This window comes from Canis aureus, chromosome 16, assembly GCF_053574225.1.
Source record: "Canis aureus isolate CA01 chromosome 16, VMU_Caureus_v.1.0, whole genome shotgun sequence".
Classification (NCBI taxonomy): Eukaryota; Metazoa; Chordata; class Mammalia; order Carnivora; family Canidae; genus Canis; species Canis aureus.
In genome coordinates this window covers 39,069,514-39,082,479 of record NC_135626.1, presented here as the reverse complement: position 1 = coordinate 39,082,479, position 12,966 = coordinate 39,069,514, and the positions used below count along the sequence as shown (strand labels likewise).

General features: G+C 52.2%; 1 long non-coding RNA gene across 2 annotated transcripts; it reads left to right on the top strand.

Moving 5' to 3' along the window:
- The first annotated feature begins 6,213 nt into the window (after positions 1–6,213).
- LOC144286562 (uncharacterized) lies at positions 6,214–12,559 on the top strand. Of its 2 annotated transcripts, XR_013354592.1 has the most exons (3): positions 7,707–8,100; positions 10,201–10,513; positions 12,355–12,559. It is a non-coding gene; the product is annotated as an uncharacterized LOC144286562 (long non-coding RNA). The 2 variants fall into 2 exon arrangements; XR_013354591.1 differs by lacking the exon at positions 12,355–12,559 and having other exon boundaries at positions 6,214–8,100; positions 10,201–10,455.
- The last annotated feature ends 407 nt before the right edge of the window (positions 12,560–12,966 follow it).

Sequence of the window (12,966 nt, the reverse complement as noted above, 5' to 3'; positions counted from 1 at the left end):
CTTCCAGGCTCTGCATCCCAACCAGCATTCCTCCAGAGGTCAGCCCTACAGAGCTGGAGGCCCCGGGAGGCAAGTGTCTTGGCTGCCACAGACATACTGGGCAAGACGGGTGCCCAACTTTCCCTCTCCAGGCTGCCATTTCCCTAACTGCAAGGTGGGGGAGCTGGACCCAGTGATTTCTACCATTGCTTCCAGCTCTGCTGTACTGCAGACACCTCATCTGGGTGGGGTCAGCCAGGCAGGGCTCCGGGCATGCTGATGCCTGGAAGGGGTACAGAGTGAGTGGGTGAGGGGCTGAGGAAGCCACCCCACCCCCAGCTGTGGTTTCTGGTGGGGCCACCCTGGCAGCAGGTGGAGGGAAGTGTTTGTCACCCTTCCAACAAAGCAGTAAAACAAAAGCCTCCCAAGGCACTATGGGAGCAGGCGGCAAAGGCGCCAAAAAGGCCAAAAATAAAACACACCTTTCCTTTGATAGACACCAGCAGCTGCCGAGGGGCCTGGCCTGGGGGTGGTGAGGAAAAGCTTAGATTTCGTGCCTGAGAGCGCGCCCCAACACACTGACATATACAAGTACACACATATACACATATACAAGTTGCACATACTCATATCCACAACCAGCTTCACCAGCCTGAGACCTGTGCCGTCCCATGGAGCCTGCATTCAGAAAGGACCCACGCTTGATTCAATACTCAGTTGTCTCCATCTTGAACTTCTTAATAACTTTTGAACAAGAGGTTCAACATTTTCATTTTGCACTGGACCCTACAAATTCTGCACCAGCCCCCACCAGTGTACATTCATAAGTACGTACATTCACAATATGCCTAAGACATACACAGCATCTACATGCAAGAGTGTGTATACTGCACACACACACACGAAAGTGTACAAAAGTACAAATATGTGCACACACCCCCATCCATGTACAGCAATAGTCCCTTCATCCCACTGCACACTCACTGCACACACACATGACCCAAAGGACCGTGAATGCTCACTAGTAGCACTCAGACACCTGCAGTTCACCCACAGTCTGAGGGGTACAGTTTGATTACCTCAACATTGGAAGGCAGCAGAACAAAGCTCTGGGGAAGGAGCATGACAATTTCCTCTGTTCCCTAGAATCCCCAACAGCTAGAGCTGGCTTCTCTCATCAGCCTGAGACCAGCAGCTGGGACCAGAAGAAAGGTAGAGCTTGGGAAGTGGAAGGATCAGCAGGAAGAGAGCAGAGCATGGGGTGGAGAAGGAGAGAAACAGCAAGAAAGAATAAGAACAGTAATGAAATCTCCAGACAAGTTAGCCAGAGCAGTGAGTGGTCCCATAAGAATATAAAAGGTCTGGGACACCTGGGTAGCTCAGTGGTTGGGGGCCTGCCTTCAGCTGAGGGCGTGATCCCAGGATCTGGGATCGAGTCCTGCATTGGGCTCCCTGCGAGGAGCCTGCTTCTCCCTCTGTCTATGTCTCTGCCTCTCTCTCTCTCTCTCTCTCTCTCTTTCTCTGTGTGTGTGTGTCTCTCTCATGAATAAATAAATAAATCTTTTTTAAAAAAAGAATATAAAAGGTCTTGGACTCCAAAAAAGTAATAGCCCTGTCCTCCCCCTTAAAGTACCCCTCACCCCATCCTGGAGAGGCCGTCATGGGAACCCCACTCCCTCTTCTCACTAGCTATGTGGCCTCGGGCAATCCGCTCAACTTTCCCAGCTTTGTCTTCCTTCTCAATACAGGGAAAACAATTGTCCACATTGGAGGGCTATGAAGTTCGTGTGGATACTGCGGCCACGCCTCCTGGATTCTCCCCAGCATTCAACATCTTGTCTTCTTGTCAGGCCTTGCAATCTGATCCGTGGTTCAGAAACTCCAGACCCCTCATCAAAGGCAGATGTTCAGACGTGCCTGTTTCCTGGCTTCTCCTCCCCTCCTTCCCTGGCCAGACACAGACGTGACAGGTAGGCACCGTCCATCGCCCACCATCCCTTCTAGGACTCTCAGCGTCCTGAGGCCCCTTTCAATCCCACTATCCACATGCCCCCAAACCAGGCAGGACCTCAAGGCCTCGAACCTTTTCTTCCTCCTAGCTCCTGCCCCCATTCCTCACCTTCCCTATTAAAAATTGCTCCAGGCTCTGCCACTTTCCTAAGGGCCCCACAATCTGTTAGGCGGTACCAGACATTAAGGAGTTAGCCAGGGAACAAATCAGTTCCGTGCAGTGTCTCTTTCTACCTAAGAGATATAGGAGCAAGCTCCCTTGACACAGGAAAACAGAAATCACTTGCTTTGGTTGCCGAGGGAGGGCAGTGGCCCTATCCCCATTACGTGCACCCACATGGAGGAAGGAACAGGCACCTGAGTGGCAACTAACAAGAACCTTGATTTCATTAGAATTCTTATATGGGCGTAGGTCACTCAGATGGCCACAGACACTTCCTTGATTCATGGAGAAGGAAACTGAGGCACTGATGAGTAAAATGATGGGGGAGAGGGGCCTGTGGTCTTTCTGCCACGCAGCCCCCATGAGGCGAAATACAAACCATCATTCCCCACCTACTCCAGCTCTCCTGCACACAGCTGGTTCCCATTCCTCAGGCAGGTTGGAGGCCAGCCAGGGGTGGGAGGGGGGGCCGGGGATGTGGTCTGGTAACCAGGTGCCTCTTGACAGGGAGGAGGCAGCAAAGCAAGGGATCTGGTACCCAATTCCCATTCTGGTTTCACCATGTACCATCTGTGTAATCTTGACAAATGCCTGACCCTCCACAGCCTTGGGTTCTCCCTCTGACGGTGGGCATGGTGTTGTTCCAACAACTTTCCTAGAGCTGTTAGAAGAATTACATTCAATGAGATGGGGGATACAGGAGCCTTTTGTACCAGCACAGTGATGTGAAAATAAAAACTTCTTTATTGGCTTGCTTATTGATCTCTAACTGGGAAATTAATGTAGAACAAGGGCCTCAACCTGGTGGTGATAGACACAAAGCCTCCCTGCCGGGACAACCCCTTTGGGGAAAGCTAACAAAGATGCCCTTCCCATCACAATGACTGGTCCTCTCTCCTGTGGGTACAATGCCTTGACCATTTAGGGGTAATTTTACCCCCAAGAGATGTGGGAACCAGCTCCCTTGACCCGTGAGAACAGAAGTCACTTGCTTTGGTTGCAGAACAAGGGCAGTGACATCGGTGAACCTCTGGTGTTCCTGTGTCATGTGGTCCTCAGCGTGCCCCTTTATGACCATAGCTCCTTCCAGAAAGGGAAGCTTTAGCCACCTAACCTAGCAGGTACCAACCAATTCCTAATTGGCTGGCCTAGCTCAGTATCTGGCACAGAATAGGTCAAAAACATTTGTGGAAGAAATGTATGAATGGTGAATTCGGGGTCTTCCCACACCCTTGACTCATAAGGTTAAAATCTGCCCAAAATCCCCTGCACTGCAGAGAGATGCCCAGCTGTTGGGCCCCATCTATGGGAAAAGCCATTAGTCAAGGCTAAAGGTAAGGGGGCCCTTTCAGACATGCCACACTGGCAGAGTTCCCGCCAGTAAACAGATGACCTTGCCGGCCAGTGCCTGCCCCCTCCCCCACCCCAAGCATAGGGTCCAGGCTCTGACGCAGGCTTCTCTGCAAATAGATGCCGTTTCCATAGGAACTGAAACCCCAGTTTGTTTTTCCCTCCAAGGCACTCTGTAATTTCCAGCACATTTCTGTGCAGCGTCAGCATCGTAAGCTCATAGCAAGCTGCTCTCTTGAGTGTGAGTCCAGAGCAGGGCAGCTGAGCTGACCCAGAGAGATTACAGCGAGGCTCCTCTGCCAGAGGGGTCTCTAGGGGCAGCAGGCGCCTCCAATTGGAGGCCAGGGCCTTCCTCCTCACTGCTCAGCAGTGCCCTGCAGAGGGGTAGAGCCAGAGATGAGTCCTCGGACCTCCCTCTGGGAGGCCGGGGGGCAGTGGGAGGTGGTGGTTGGGGGGCTCATTTCCAGTACGAAGTAGGAGGGATGCACAAGGTCTCCGTCCGGCTGCCTGGGCCCCAGTGATGGGTAACAGATGATTTCTGGCTGTGGGGGATGGGGAGGTTGCGCTCTCAGCGGTTGGATCATCAACCTCTATTGTCTGAGCCTCTGAGGAAATTACCACAAAGCAAAAGCAAAGTGGAGGACCTGGGAGCTGGAGGGGTTGTGATTGGTGGACCAGGCAGTGGTGATCTTAAAGGCCAGGATGAGAAGTGCATGCAGTGGAGGGGTTGCTTGCTGGAAGATGTTCTGCTCTCTGTCCCTTGTCCATTCGGGCTGAGAGCCTGGGCGGCAGGTCCTTCCCAAGTCAAGCCCTGAGATGACCAGAGCCTGGAAAAGACCCAGAGCCAAAGGACTCAGCTAAACCTTCCTGGGTTCCTGGCCCAGGGTGGCTGCGCCTCTGCCTCCTACCCCAGGCCCCTCCCCTGACACTGCAAGGGCAACAGGTGCATGGCCCAAGCACTCTCAGGGGCCCCAGAAAGGGAGTGTGAGGACAGGATGGGAGTTTAGATGCCTTTGAACTAGGTCCTTGACCTCACTCTCTCTCTGAGCACCCTCAGCAACAACCCAGGACATAACAATTGACACCCACTCCTGCCCCTTCCAAAGACATAGTCGTGGGCAAGGTGACGAAGAAGTGTGAAAGTGCTCCGGCCTGGAGCCCTCGTTGCTGCTGTTTTTATTACCTACTGGGGGAGCTCCACGCCACCCTGTTTCAACCCCAGAGCTCTCTACACTGCCCGCCCCTCCTGCGGATCCCTGGCCACAAGACAGGGTGACTGACTGCCTCTCTGCCAGCCCAGTTCCCCGATTACTCAGCAACGTCTACCAGGAAGGCTTCAGCCCCGGGCAGGGAGCCCAGGCCCCAAGGAAAGGGGGAGAGATGCTGAAAGGGAATCAGGACGTGGCCAGCCTATCCTCTCCCCAGATTGGCAGCCAGGCCGCTGCTTTCTGGAGACCCTGTGGCCTGGAGAGCCAAGCAGTGGAGGCCTGGTGGCCCCAGACCCCGGCCTCACCCTCCTGCCCTCACATGTCAGCAGTTGGAGGCCAGGGCCGCTCATGCCACCTCCCCACTGCACCGTGTGGTTAACGACAACAGTCAAACCACTGACCTGATTTTCTGTAAAAAGGAAAAGATAATAAGGCACTTCCACGTGGGTGGTGGCACACACGCGTGCACACACACACACATACACTCACTCGCTCAATGGAAACTTTCTCTGTCTCTTTGACAGGAACCCAGCCCTGAGAGAGAAAGGGAGAGACTGAAGACTCTGTACCCAAAGCTTCCTGGAGTACAAAGCTCGGTGTTTACCTGCGGTGAGAGGCCTGAGTTCCCGGAGCCCTCTTGCAGGAGCATGGCCAGTCTGATGTGCCTCCCCTGCAGGAGATAGCACCTCCAACATGATCTGAGTCTCTGTGAGGTGTCCGGACACTAAGCCCAGGCAGGGTGGGGCCATGTGCCATGCCCCCCCTTTGGGTCCCCAGCTCTGGCACTGTGCCAGGGCCTGACAAAGGAACTAATAAGATCCCCAACCCCTAAAAGGGAGTGTAGGGTCCCAGAGGGTCCTCATGGGCAGAGGTCCCAGAGATGCCAGCCCCCCTCACCCATCCCAGAGAGGTCCTGGATGGAAATACTTGTGAAAGAAAAACATGTTTCTGCCCCTGCTCTTTCTCTAAACCCAGAGCCCCAAGGACCCAAACAAGAATGTCTTGGGGCCAGATTTCTGCCACTTAGAAGTGCTGAGATCTCCTGGTAAGTTCTCGGGAGTGGGTAACTCACTATGCTTAATCACTATCAAAGGGCAGCTGCCTTCCCCTGCCTGCCTGGAATGACACACAGAGGAGCAGCTGAATAGGTGAGCTCAGCACTTTGGCTGCCCACCACCATGTGGTCTTAGAGATGTACAGTGTCAGAACGGGAAGGGACACTGGAGGTCATAGGCCAGCACCGTAGGGACATGCCTCAGGCCTGGAGAGTCCCCAGCACCCCGCTTCCAGTTATCTCCCCAATACTTAAATGTGGTCCTACGCCAGCAACACCAGCAGCACCTGGAGCTGACAAGGAACGCAGATGCTCAGGCCCAGACCTTTGGAATCAGAATCTACCTTTTGACAAGATCCCTGGTTGACTTCCCAGCCCAGGCCCAGGCTTCCTTGGAATTAGGTCCTGCCCAAGAGAGGCTACAGCCCGGTCCACCCCAGTCACCACTGCCTCCTTTCCCCCAGAGAAAAGATTCAGATGAGGGCGATGGGGTCATAACCACAGAGGGTCCTAGCTGCCTGTGCTGAAGATGGGCAGGAGAAGCTCCATGCCTTTTCATGCCTCTCGGCCCACCCCTCTCTCCACCTTCCAGACTCTGACTGTCTTGAAGCACGGAGCAGTGGTGGGCAGTGGGTCACACACAGGATCTCACCTGGTCTGACCAAACTGTGAAGTGCTCCTGGCTCAACCGTTCTCTAGCCATCGATGGTCACAAAGGAGACCTAATGCTCCAGCTGTGCTTATCCCCTGCACTTTGGTTTGTGTCCCCCCGGTAAGCCCTCTTCTGGACCCCCTCAGTGGGCTCCCTAGCCCCAGACTAGAGCCAAAACTCCACTTCCTGCATGCGATCCGACACTCCAGCTGAGCTCCAGCCAGCAGCATCAGGGAAAGGGGAGAGGAGCTCAGTTGCTTAAGAAGGCAGTTTGGCTGAACCGGAAAGCCCTGAACAGCGATCGAGGCCCCTAGTGTGTGAATATCATCAATTCATGTATTGGTATTAACATCTGAGTGTGAATTAGCTCCTGGAAGAAGTGGGATGGGACATCTGGCCCATTACATTTTAGGAGACCTGGTCTCCAGAAGGGGAAAGTATAGGTCCAGCTGGTTTCTGCTCCTCCCACCCTTCTCCAGCCAGCCACTTCTGCAAGGCCAAGGGATGCAAGAGGAGCCTCCACCCACAGGTCTGTGCCTGGGGTGAAGTCACTAGTTTCCTGTTTGCCCCTCTTTCTTCACCTGGGATTTTGAGGGATTTTATGAGGGGGAGAGCTGCCCCTGTCTATCCACTGGTCTCCTGCCTCAGAGCTCTGCCTTCAAGGCAGCCATCACCTTCCCCAGAAGAAGGAAGGGTGGTAAGAAGGGAAAGAGGAACACTGATGTTTACAGGGCTCCTCACACACGTTGGCCACTGCACTGACTGTGTAACCATGGGCTCTGTCAGTTCTCACAACACTGTGAGTTGGTACTGTTCTATTCTCATTTGACAGTCAAGGAAACTGAGGCTGGAAGCAGTTAATAATGTGCACAAGGTCACCCAGCTAATAAGTGGCAGAGCCAGGGTTAGAACCAAGTTCTGTCCAATTTTCTCACTTTCTGCCAGGTCTAACAGGGTGAGGTCATGGGTGCATTGTTCTCATTCTGAGGCCAGCCTCAGGAGGTAGACAGCTCAAACCCGTCCCTCTTCGTGGACAAAAACCAGCAAATGAACCTCTGTGCTGAAGCCCCTTCCCTTCTCTAACACTCCTCCTGGAGCAAGTTTACAAAAGGAGAGATGGTAAGCCAGCCTGAGTAGCACCCGCTGGCTCCCTGGGCCCAGTGGCTGTGCCAGCATGGACATAGGACCCAGAGATCCCAGCGCCCCCACCCCATATTCTCATTCCCAGGAGATCACAAGCCCCTAGTGCTGCAGAGCTCCTGCTGGTCTGATGTCATAATGGCCAGAGGGTGCAGATTCCAGGGCCCTGCCCATCCTATCAGGCAGGAGGGCTGGAAAAAGAGCCACCTCGAGCTGGGAAGGGTGCAGGGCTTCCAGCTGCATACTTCTTTCCCCCCAACCAGGGCAGGCACAGGGTGAAAAGGATCAGGGGTAGTTTCGCCAGGCTGACCTGCCAGCAGCACCCAATAGCTGATCCTCCCCCTCCCCCACCCGAGTCAATCCCAATATTTAGGAAACTAATATTTATTGAAGTAAGTAGTTGTCTTATTGAAGTGGTGGTTGTCTTACTTTACCCATGAGCAATAGGTGCTGTTATGTTCATGTCACTTTGAGGAAACTGAGGCCCAGAGGGGCTTACCAACAGGTCAGAAGTCTCACAGCTGGTGGGTACAGAAGTCAAGAGGTAAGTCCAGGCTTCTTTGCCTCTCTCTCCCCTCAGGGCCAATACATCCCCCAGGACCTCAGTCTTTTTTTTTTTTTAAAGATTTTATTTATTTATTTGAGAGAGAGAGTGAGAGCAAGAAAGAGAGCAGAGGGGAGGGGGCAGAGAGAGAGAGAGACCAGCAGAGTCCCCACTGAGCAGGAAGCCCTACTCAGGGCTTGATCCCAGAATGCTGAGATCATGAACTGAGCCATTTTCAGACACTTAACTGACCGACCCTGCCACCCAGGTGCCCCGGGAACCTCAGTCCTTTTAAAGGTGAGCTGGACTTGATTCTTGACACCGGAAGCAGACTCTCCCACTCCCAAGTCCTTCAGCCCCTCCAGTGTGGTCAGTGGCACTCCAGGCCTGACTTCTGCACTGCCAGTGCAGGCTGCTGGAGTATCTCACCGCAGGCCGAGGGCAGCTAGAAAGGTGCATCCCACATAAGGAGCAGGTCACCTGTTCCTTTGTCATCCTCCCTCTGCTCAGAAACTTTGCAAGGGTCTCATTGCTTCTCAGGAAAATGTAGACTTCACAGGTGAATCCTCCTCCATCTAACCCCACCCTCCTCAGTGTCCCCATGACTCCCCATCACCCCCTTTGTCTCAGCTAAAATGGACTGGTCTGCGTTCCTCCACTAAGGCCTGCATTTCCCTTCCCCTCCTCCTCTGCTGGGGTCTTTCTTCCCCCTGAAATCCCCACCCAGGCACCTTCACCTGTCAGGAGTCTTGTGTCTCCTTCGTGACCCATTACAAATGCCACCTCCTCCAATGCACACATTAATGTGACTCCCCATGGATCTACTTCACCAGGTTTACAGTTCTCTAAAGAATATCTCATCCCCCCAGTCTGTTGTGAGCTCCTAGGCCAAAGCCCTGTCTGGTTTCTTGGTGTGTCTTCCCTGGTGCCCCACACAGTGCCAGCCACACAGCAGGTGCCTAGCAGGCCTGGGTGGATCAGAATGACCATGGCATCTCTCTAAGAGGCAAGGTCTTGCATTAAGAGGGCTGGGGTGGCTCAAAACGAGACTCGGATTTCCTGGGGTGCAGAATGTTCCTGAGAAAGGCTCTGCCCCATTTTGAGGCTGGTTAGAGGTGCCAGCCCTGTCACTAGGAAGCATGAGAAATCTGGGAACAGCGAGTAGAGCCAAGGAATGTCCCACCCACGACATCTGGAGCCACTTCCTCCCTGGAAGAAGAACAAAGCAGAAAAAGGAGATAAAAACTCCCCCTGCAGGGAGGGCTGGGCCCCAAGTGGGCAGACCTCCAAGAAAGAAGGCTGCCAGGTGACAACCATGGGGGATGTGAGAGGCCCCTGGGAAAAGGATGGGGATCGGTTCAGTCCAAGACCCCTTTGCCTCTGTTCCTTCCAGCCTCTCCTCTGTGGACCCCAGACTTTCCTTTCCCACCTCCTTTGTCTCTCCTTCCTCACCTCCTCCCCCATTGCTCCCTCTTGTCTCCATGACCACCTACTCCCCTGAACTCCACTGCAGAAAGACCATTCATGACTCTGCATTTCCACCCCCTTATCTTGACATTCCAGGCCTTCCTAGTAGGTTGCCAACACACCTCTCCACCCCTTCCCACCACTGACTCTCCCCTCTCTGATCTTTCTTCCCTCTTGACTCTGTTCATATGATTCCCTCTGGCTGCAATGAGCTTTCTCCATCTCCCCCTGTGGCTGTCCTGCGTCTCCTTCCAGACTCCTCAGATTTCACTGCCACACACACATATACACACACATGTCAGAGGTCAGAAGTTAGAATACATCACTCCCTTTGCTAAGCTCCCACTGTGCTTTCACCTCCCATACAATGCTTCCTGCACTCTGCCCTGGGTGGGAATAGCAATAACAGTAATAGAAATTTTTGTTTACCAGAGAATCCTGCCTCCCCGTACACAGAGTCAACACTAGGGAGTGGCTGCCCAGGATTACATTTCCTGACTCCCATAGCATTAAGATGAGGCCACACGACTTACCAACTCATCGAGATAAAATGTGAGAAGTGGCATTCCTGGGCCAACGCCGGTATGAAGCTGATGTGTCTTCTCCACATTCTCTTCCCCACCTGCTCCCTAGATGCCCATGACCAAAGCAACCTTGGAAGCTACACGTTGAAGATGGCAGAGTTGTCAGCACCTGGTGTCCAAATGAGCCCTACTGCCAACCTGGTGTTTCCTGAGACCACTACAGGAGCAAGAACCAAACTTCTATCGTCTCTCAGCCAGTACACATTGTTGGACCTATTTGTTACACCAGTTAGCCTATCCTGACCAATTCAAACAGCTACCAATGTATTGAGCACCTACTATATGCTAGCAACTCTCTAGTGAATGCTCTCGTGTTCATTACCTCAGTTAATCCTCACATCACTCTTAGGAGGGAGCTGCTGGTAAGTCCTCATTTTATAGAGGAGGAAGCTAAAACTTAGAAAGATTAAGTTGGCCAAAGTTACCCAGTTAATAAGTTTCATTCTAACTGGAACGGACGGCAGAGTCACCTACAGTGGGTTTGGTACATGTCCGATACGCACCCCCGCCCCGGTTACTGTCACTGGGAGGTTTAGGGTGTGTTCTAGTCACACCTCAGAGACAAATGTCTGCAGAGACAAGTGTCTGGGCCACACTAGCTATATTTAAATGTATCTGCTTTTTAGTTCCTATTTTCCAAAAGCTCACTAGTTCCTACACAGAGTGGGGGGCACTGCACATATGTCAACTCTGATAGCCCCAGACACCCTGCCGGGTGTGTATGTACATTGCTGATCTGGAAGGAGGCTCTGGGCAGCTAAATGACCCGGGCCAAGTAGAAGGAGCTGTGTCTGTTAGCCCTCACCTCCACTCTACCCCCAGGAGAAAAACTCACCTGCATTCCACCTCTCCCTTGTCAGGTCACTTCTGACCCTCCCGGGGGTTTCTAGCAAGGCAGGGGTAGGAATGGAGGAGCACATGCACATGTCCTACATGGGCATATCAATCTCTATCACTCAGTCTGTTTTTTCATTTCTTTAGGAAAGTAGACAGAAAAGTAGAATGAAAGAGCATTCCTCAGGCTCAGGGAATAAAAGATCAGAAAGCATCAAGGTCAACACTGTAGGTATCATGGCCAACTCACTGGCTTACCCCAGGAGGAAACAGGTCCAAAGAAAAGGACTAGCTCAGTGAGTTGGGAGTTAAAATCTGCACTTCTAAAACCCTGCAAGTGCTCTTTGCACAAACTCCTCTGCCCCAAAGCTGGGGAGAGGCTATAGCACTCACAGTTTCATGGCTCAGCTCAGGTATCGCCTCCTCCAGGCAGTCTTCCTTGGCATCTCTACCAATTTGCTGTACTGCAGTAGTTTACTCATTTGTCTCACTCACTAGACTAGGAGAGGGCAGAAACAAATTCTGTCTCTGTCATTGTTGTGTCCCCAGACCTCGGGAAACCTGGCACATAGTAGGCACTCAGTAAATATCTGTGGAACTGAATGTCCAAATGAGCAAATGGCTAAACTGAGTGATTAGATGTGCTTTTACACATAATAAGGCCTCAAGTCTACACAGTGCCTTCATTTCTCAAACCAGATAGTCTCATATGGGCCCCAACCCTATGAGACCCCTGTGACAAGAAGAGTGGTATCGAGTGTACACACACATGCACATGTATACACATGCAAACCAGCACAAGCAGTTCCCATTCATGTATAAGTATGTAGAGACCAATCCCCTCTTTAGCCAGCGAGAAGGATGTCATGAAGTGCTATTTCCTGTTTTATCTGCAGAAGTGGAGGCCTCCTCGACCCGAGACAGACAGGTAGACAGACAGACAGACAGATACACACACACACACACACACACACACACATCTGGTCCCTCACAGGTGCAGGGCTGGTTTTCCCCTTTAGGGGGAGAGAACAAGAGAAATCCAACTGTCCACAAGGGGGCATCCAGAGACCACTGGACTCAATGCCTCAAAGCCAAGGCGAGACAAGGAGTCTGGTGGGGTCTAGTGCGGAAGCCCAGAGGAAGAGATGGTCAGCCACTAGAGAAACAGGACCCAATGATGAAGATCGAGCCTCAGTCAGGAGATAATAGAAATAGTAGCAATGATAAATATTAAGGACAAATAGTAATATTTATTCAGTGTTTACAGTGTGCTGTCCTGTGTGCTTCACTAATCACTTCACATGTAATAAATCATTTAATCCTCATCTTACTTCTGCGATTCAGTATTGCTGTAATTCCTATTTTATAGGTGACAAATGTCTCAGAAAGACTAAGGAACAAAGTCAGGATTTGAACGCAGGACCTGTTGCCCACAGTTGACACTGTTAACTACTCTGCCCCCTTGGTGTTAGACCTTCAGACCTCCTACTTCTCAGCCCAGGGCCCCACGCAGCACTCCGCTGTCCTTGTCTGTGAGGCCTTTCAGGTAGTGTTTGAAGGTCCTGGAAGATGATTTCCTAGCTTGTTGCCCCAAAGCTACCCCCCCACCCAACCCCTCATATGCTCTAAACCATTGATGTAGGTTGGCATAGTTCCTCTGAGAGCAATAAACCATCTGATAGCAACACCCATAAAGCTGTTTCTCTCCCTTTGACCCAATAGTCTCATTCCTAAGACTTGATTCCAAGGAAATAATTCCAACGGAAGCCCAATGTTATCTACATAAATGTGTGCAGTGGAGTCTTTTCTTAAGGGTCAAAAACTGGGAACCAGAGTAGGAAAGTGGTTTAGTAAACTGGGACGTCAACACAATGGGCAATCAGGCCTGGAAAATTGCAGCTGGGTGGCTGTGACGGGAATGGGGATGCTCCTACCCTACGCTGTGTCACCACTATGCCCCACTCCCAACCCACCCCCAACC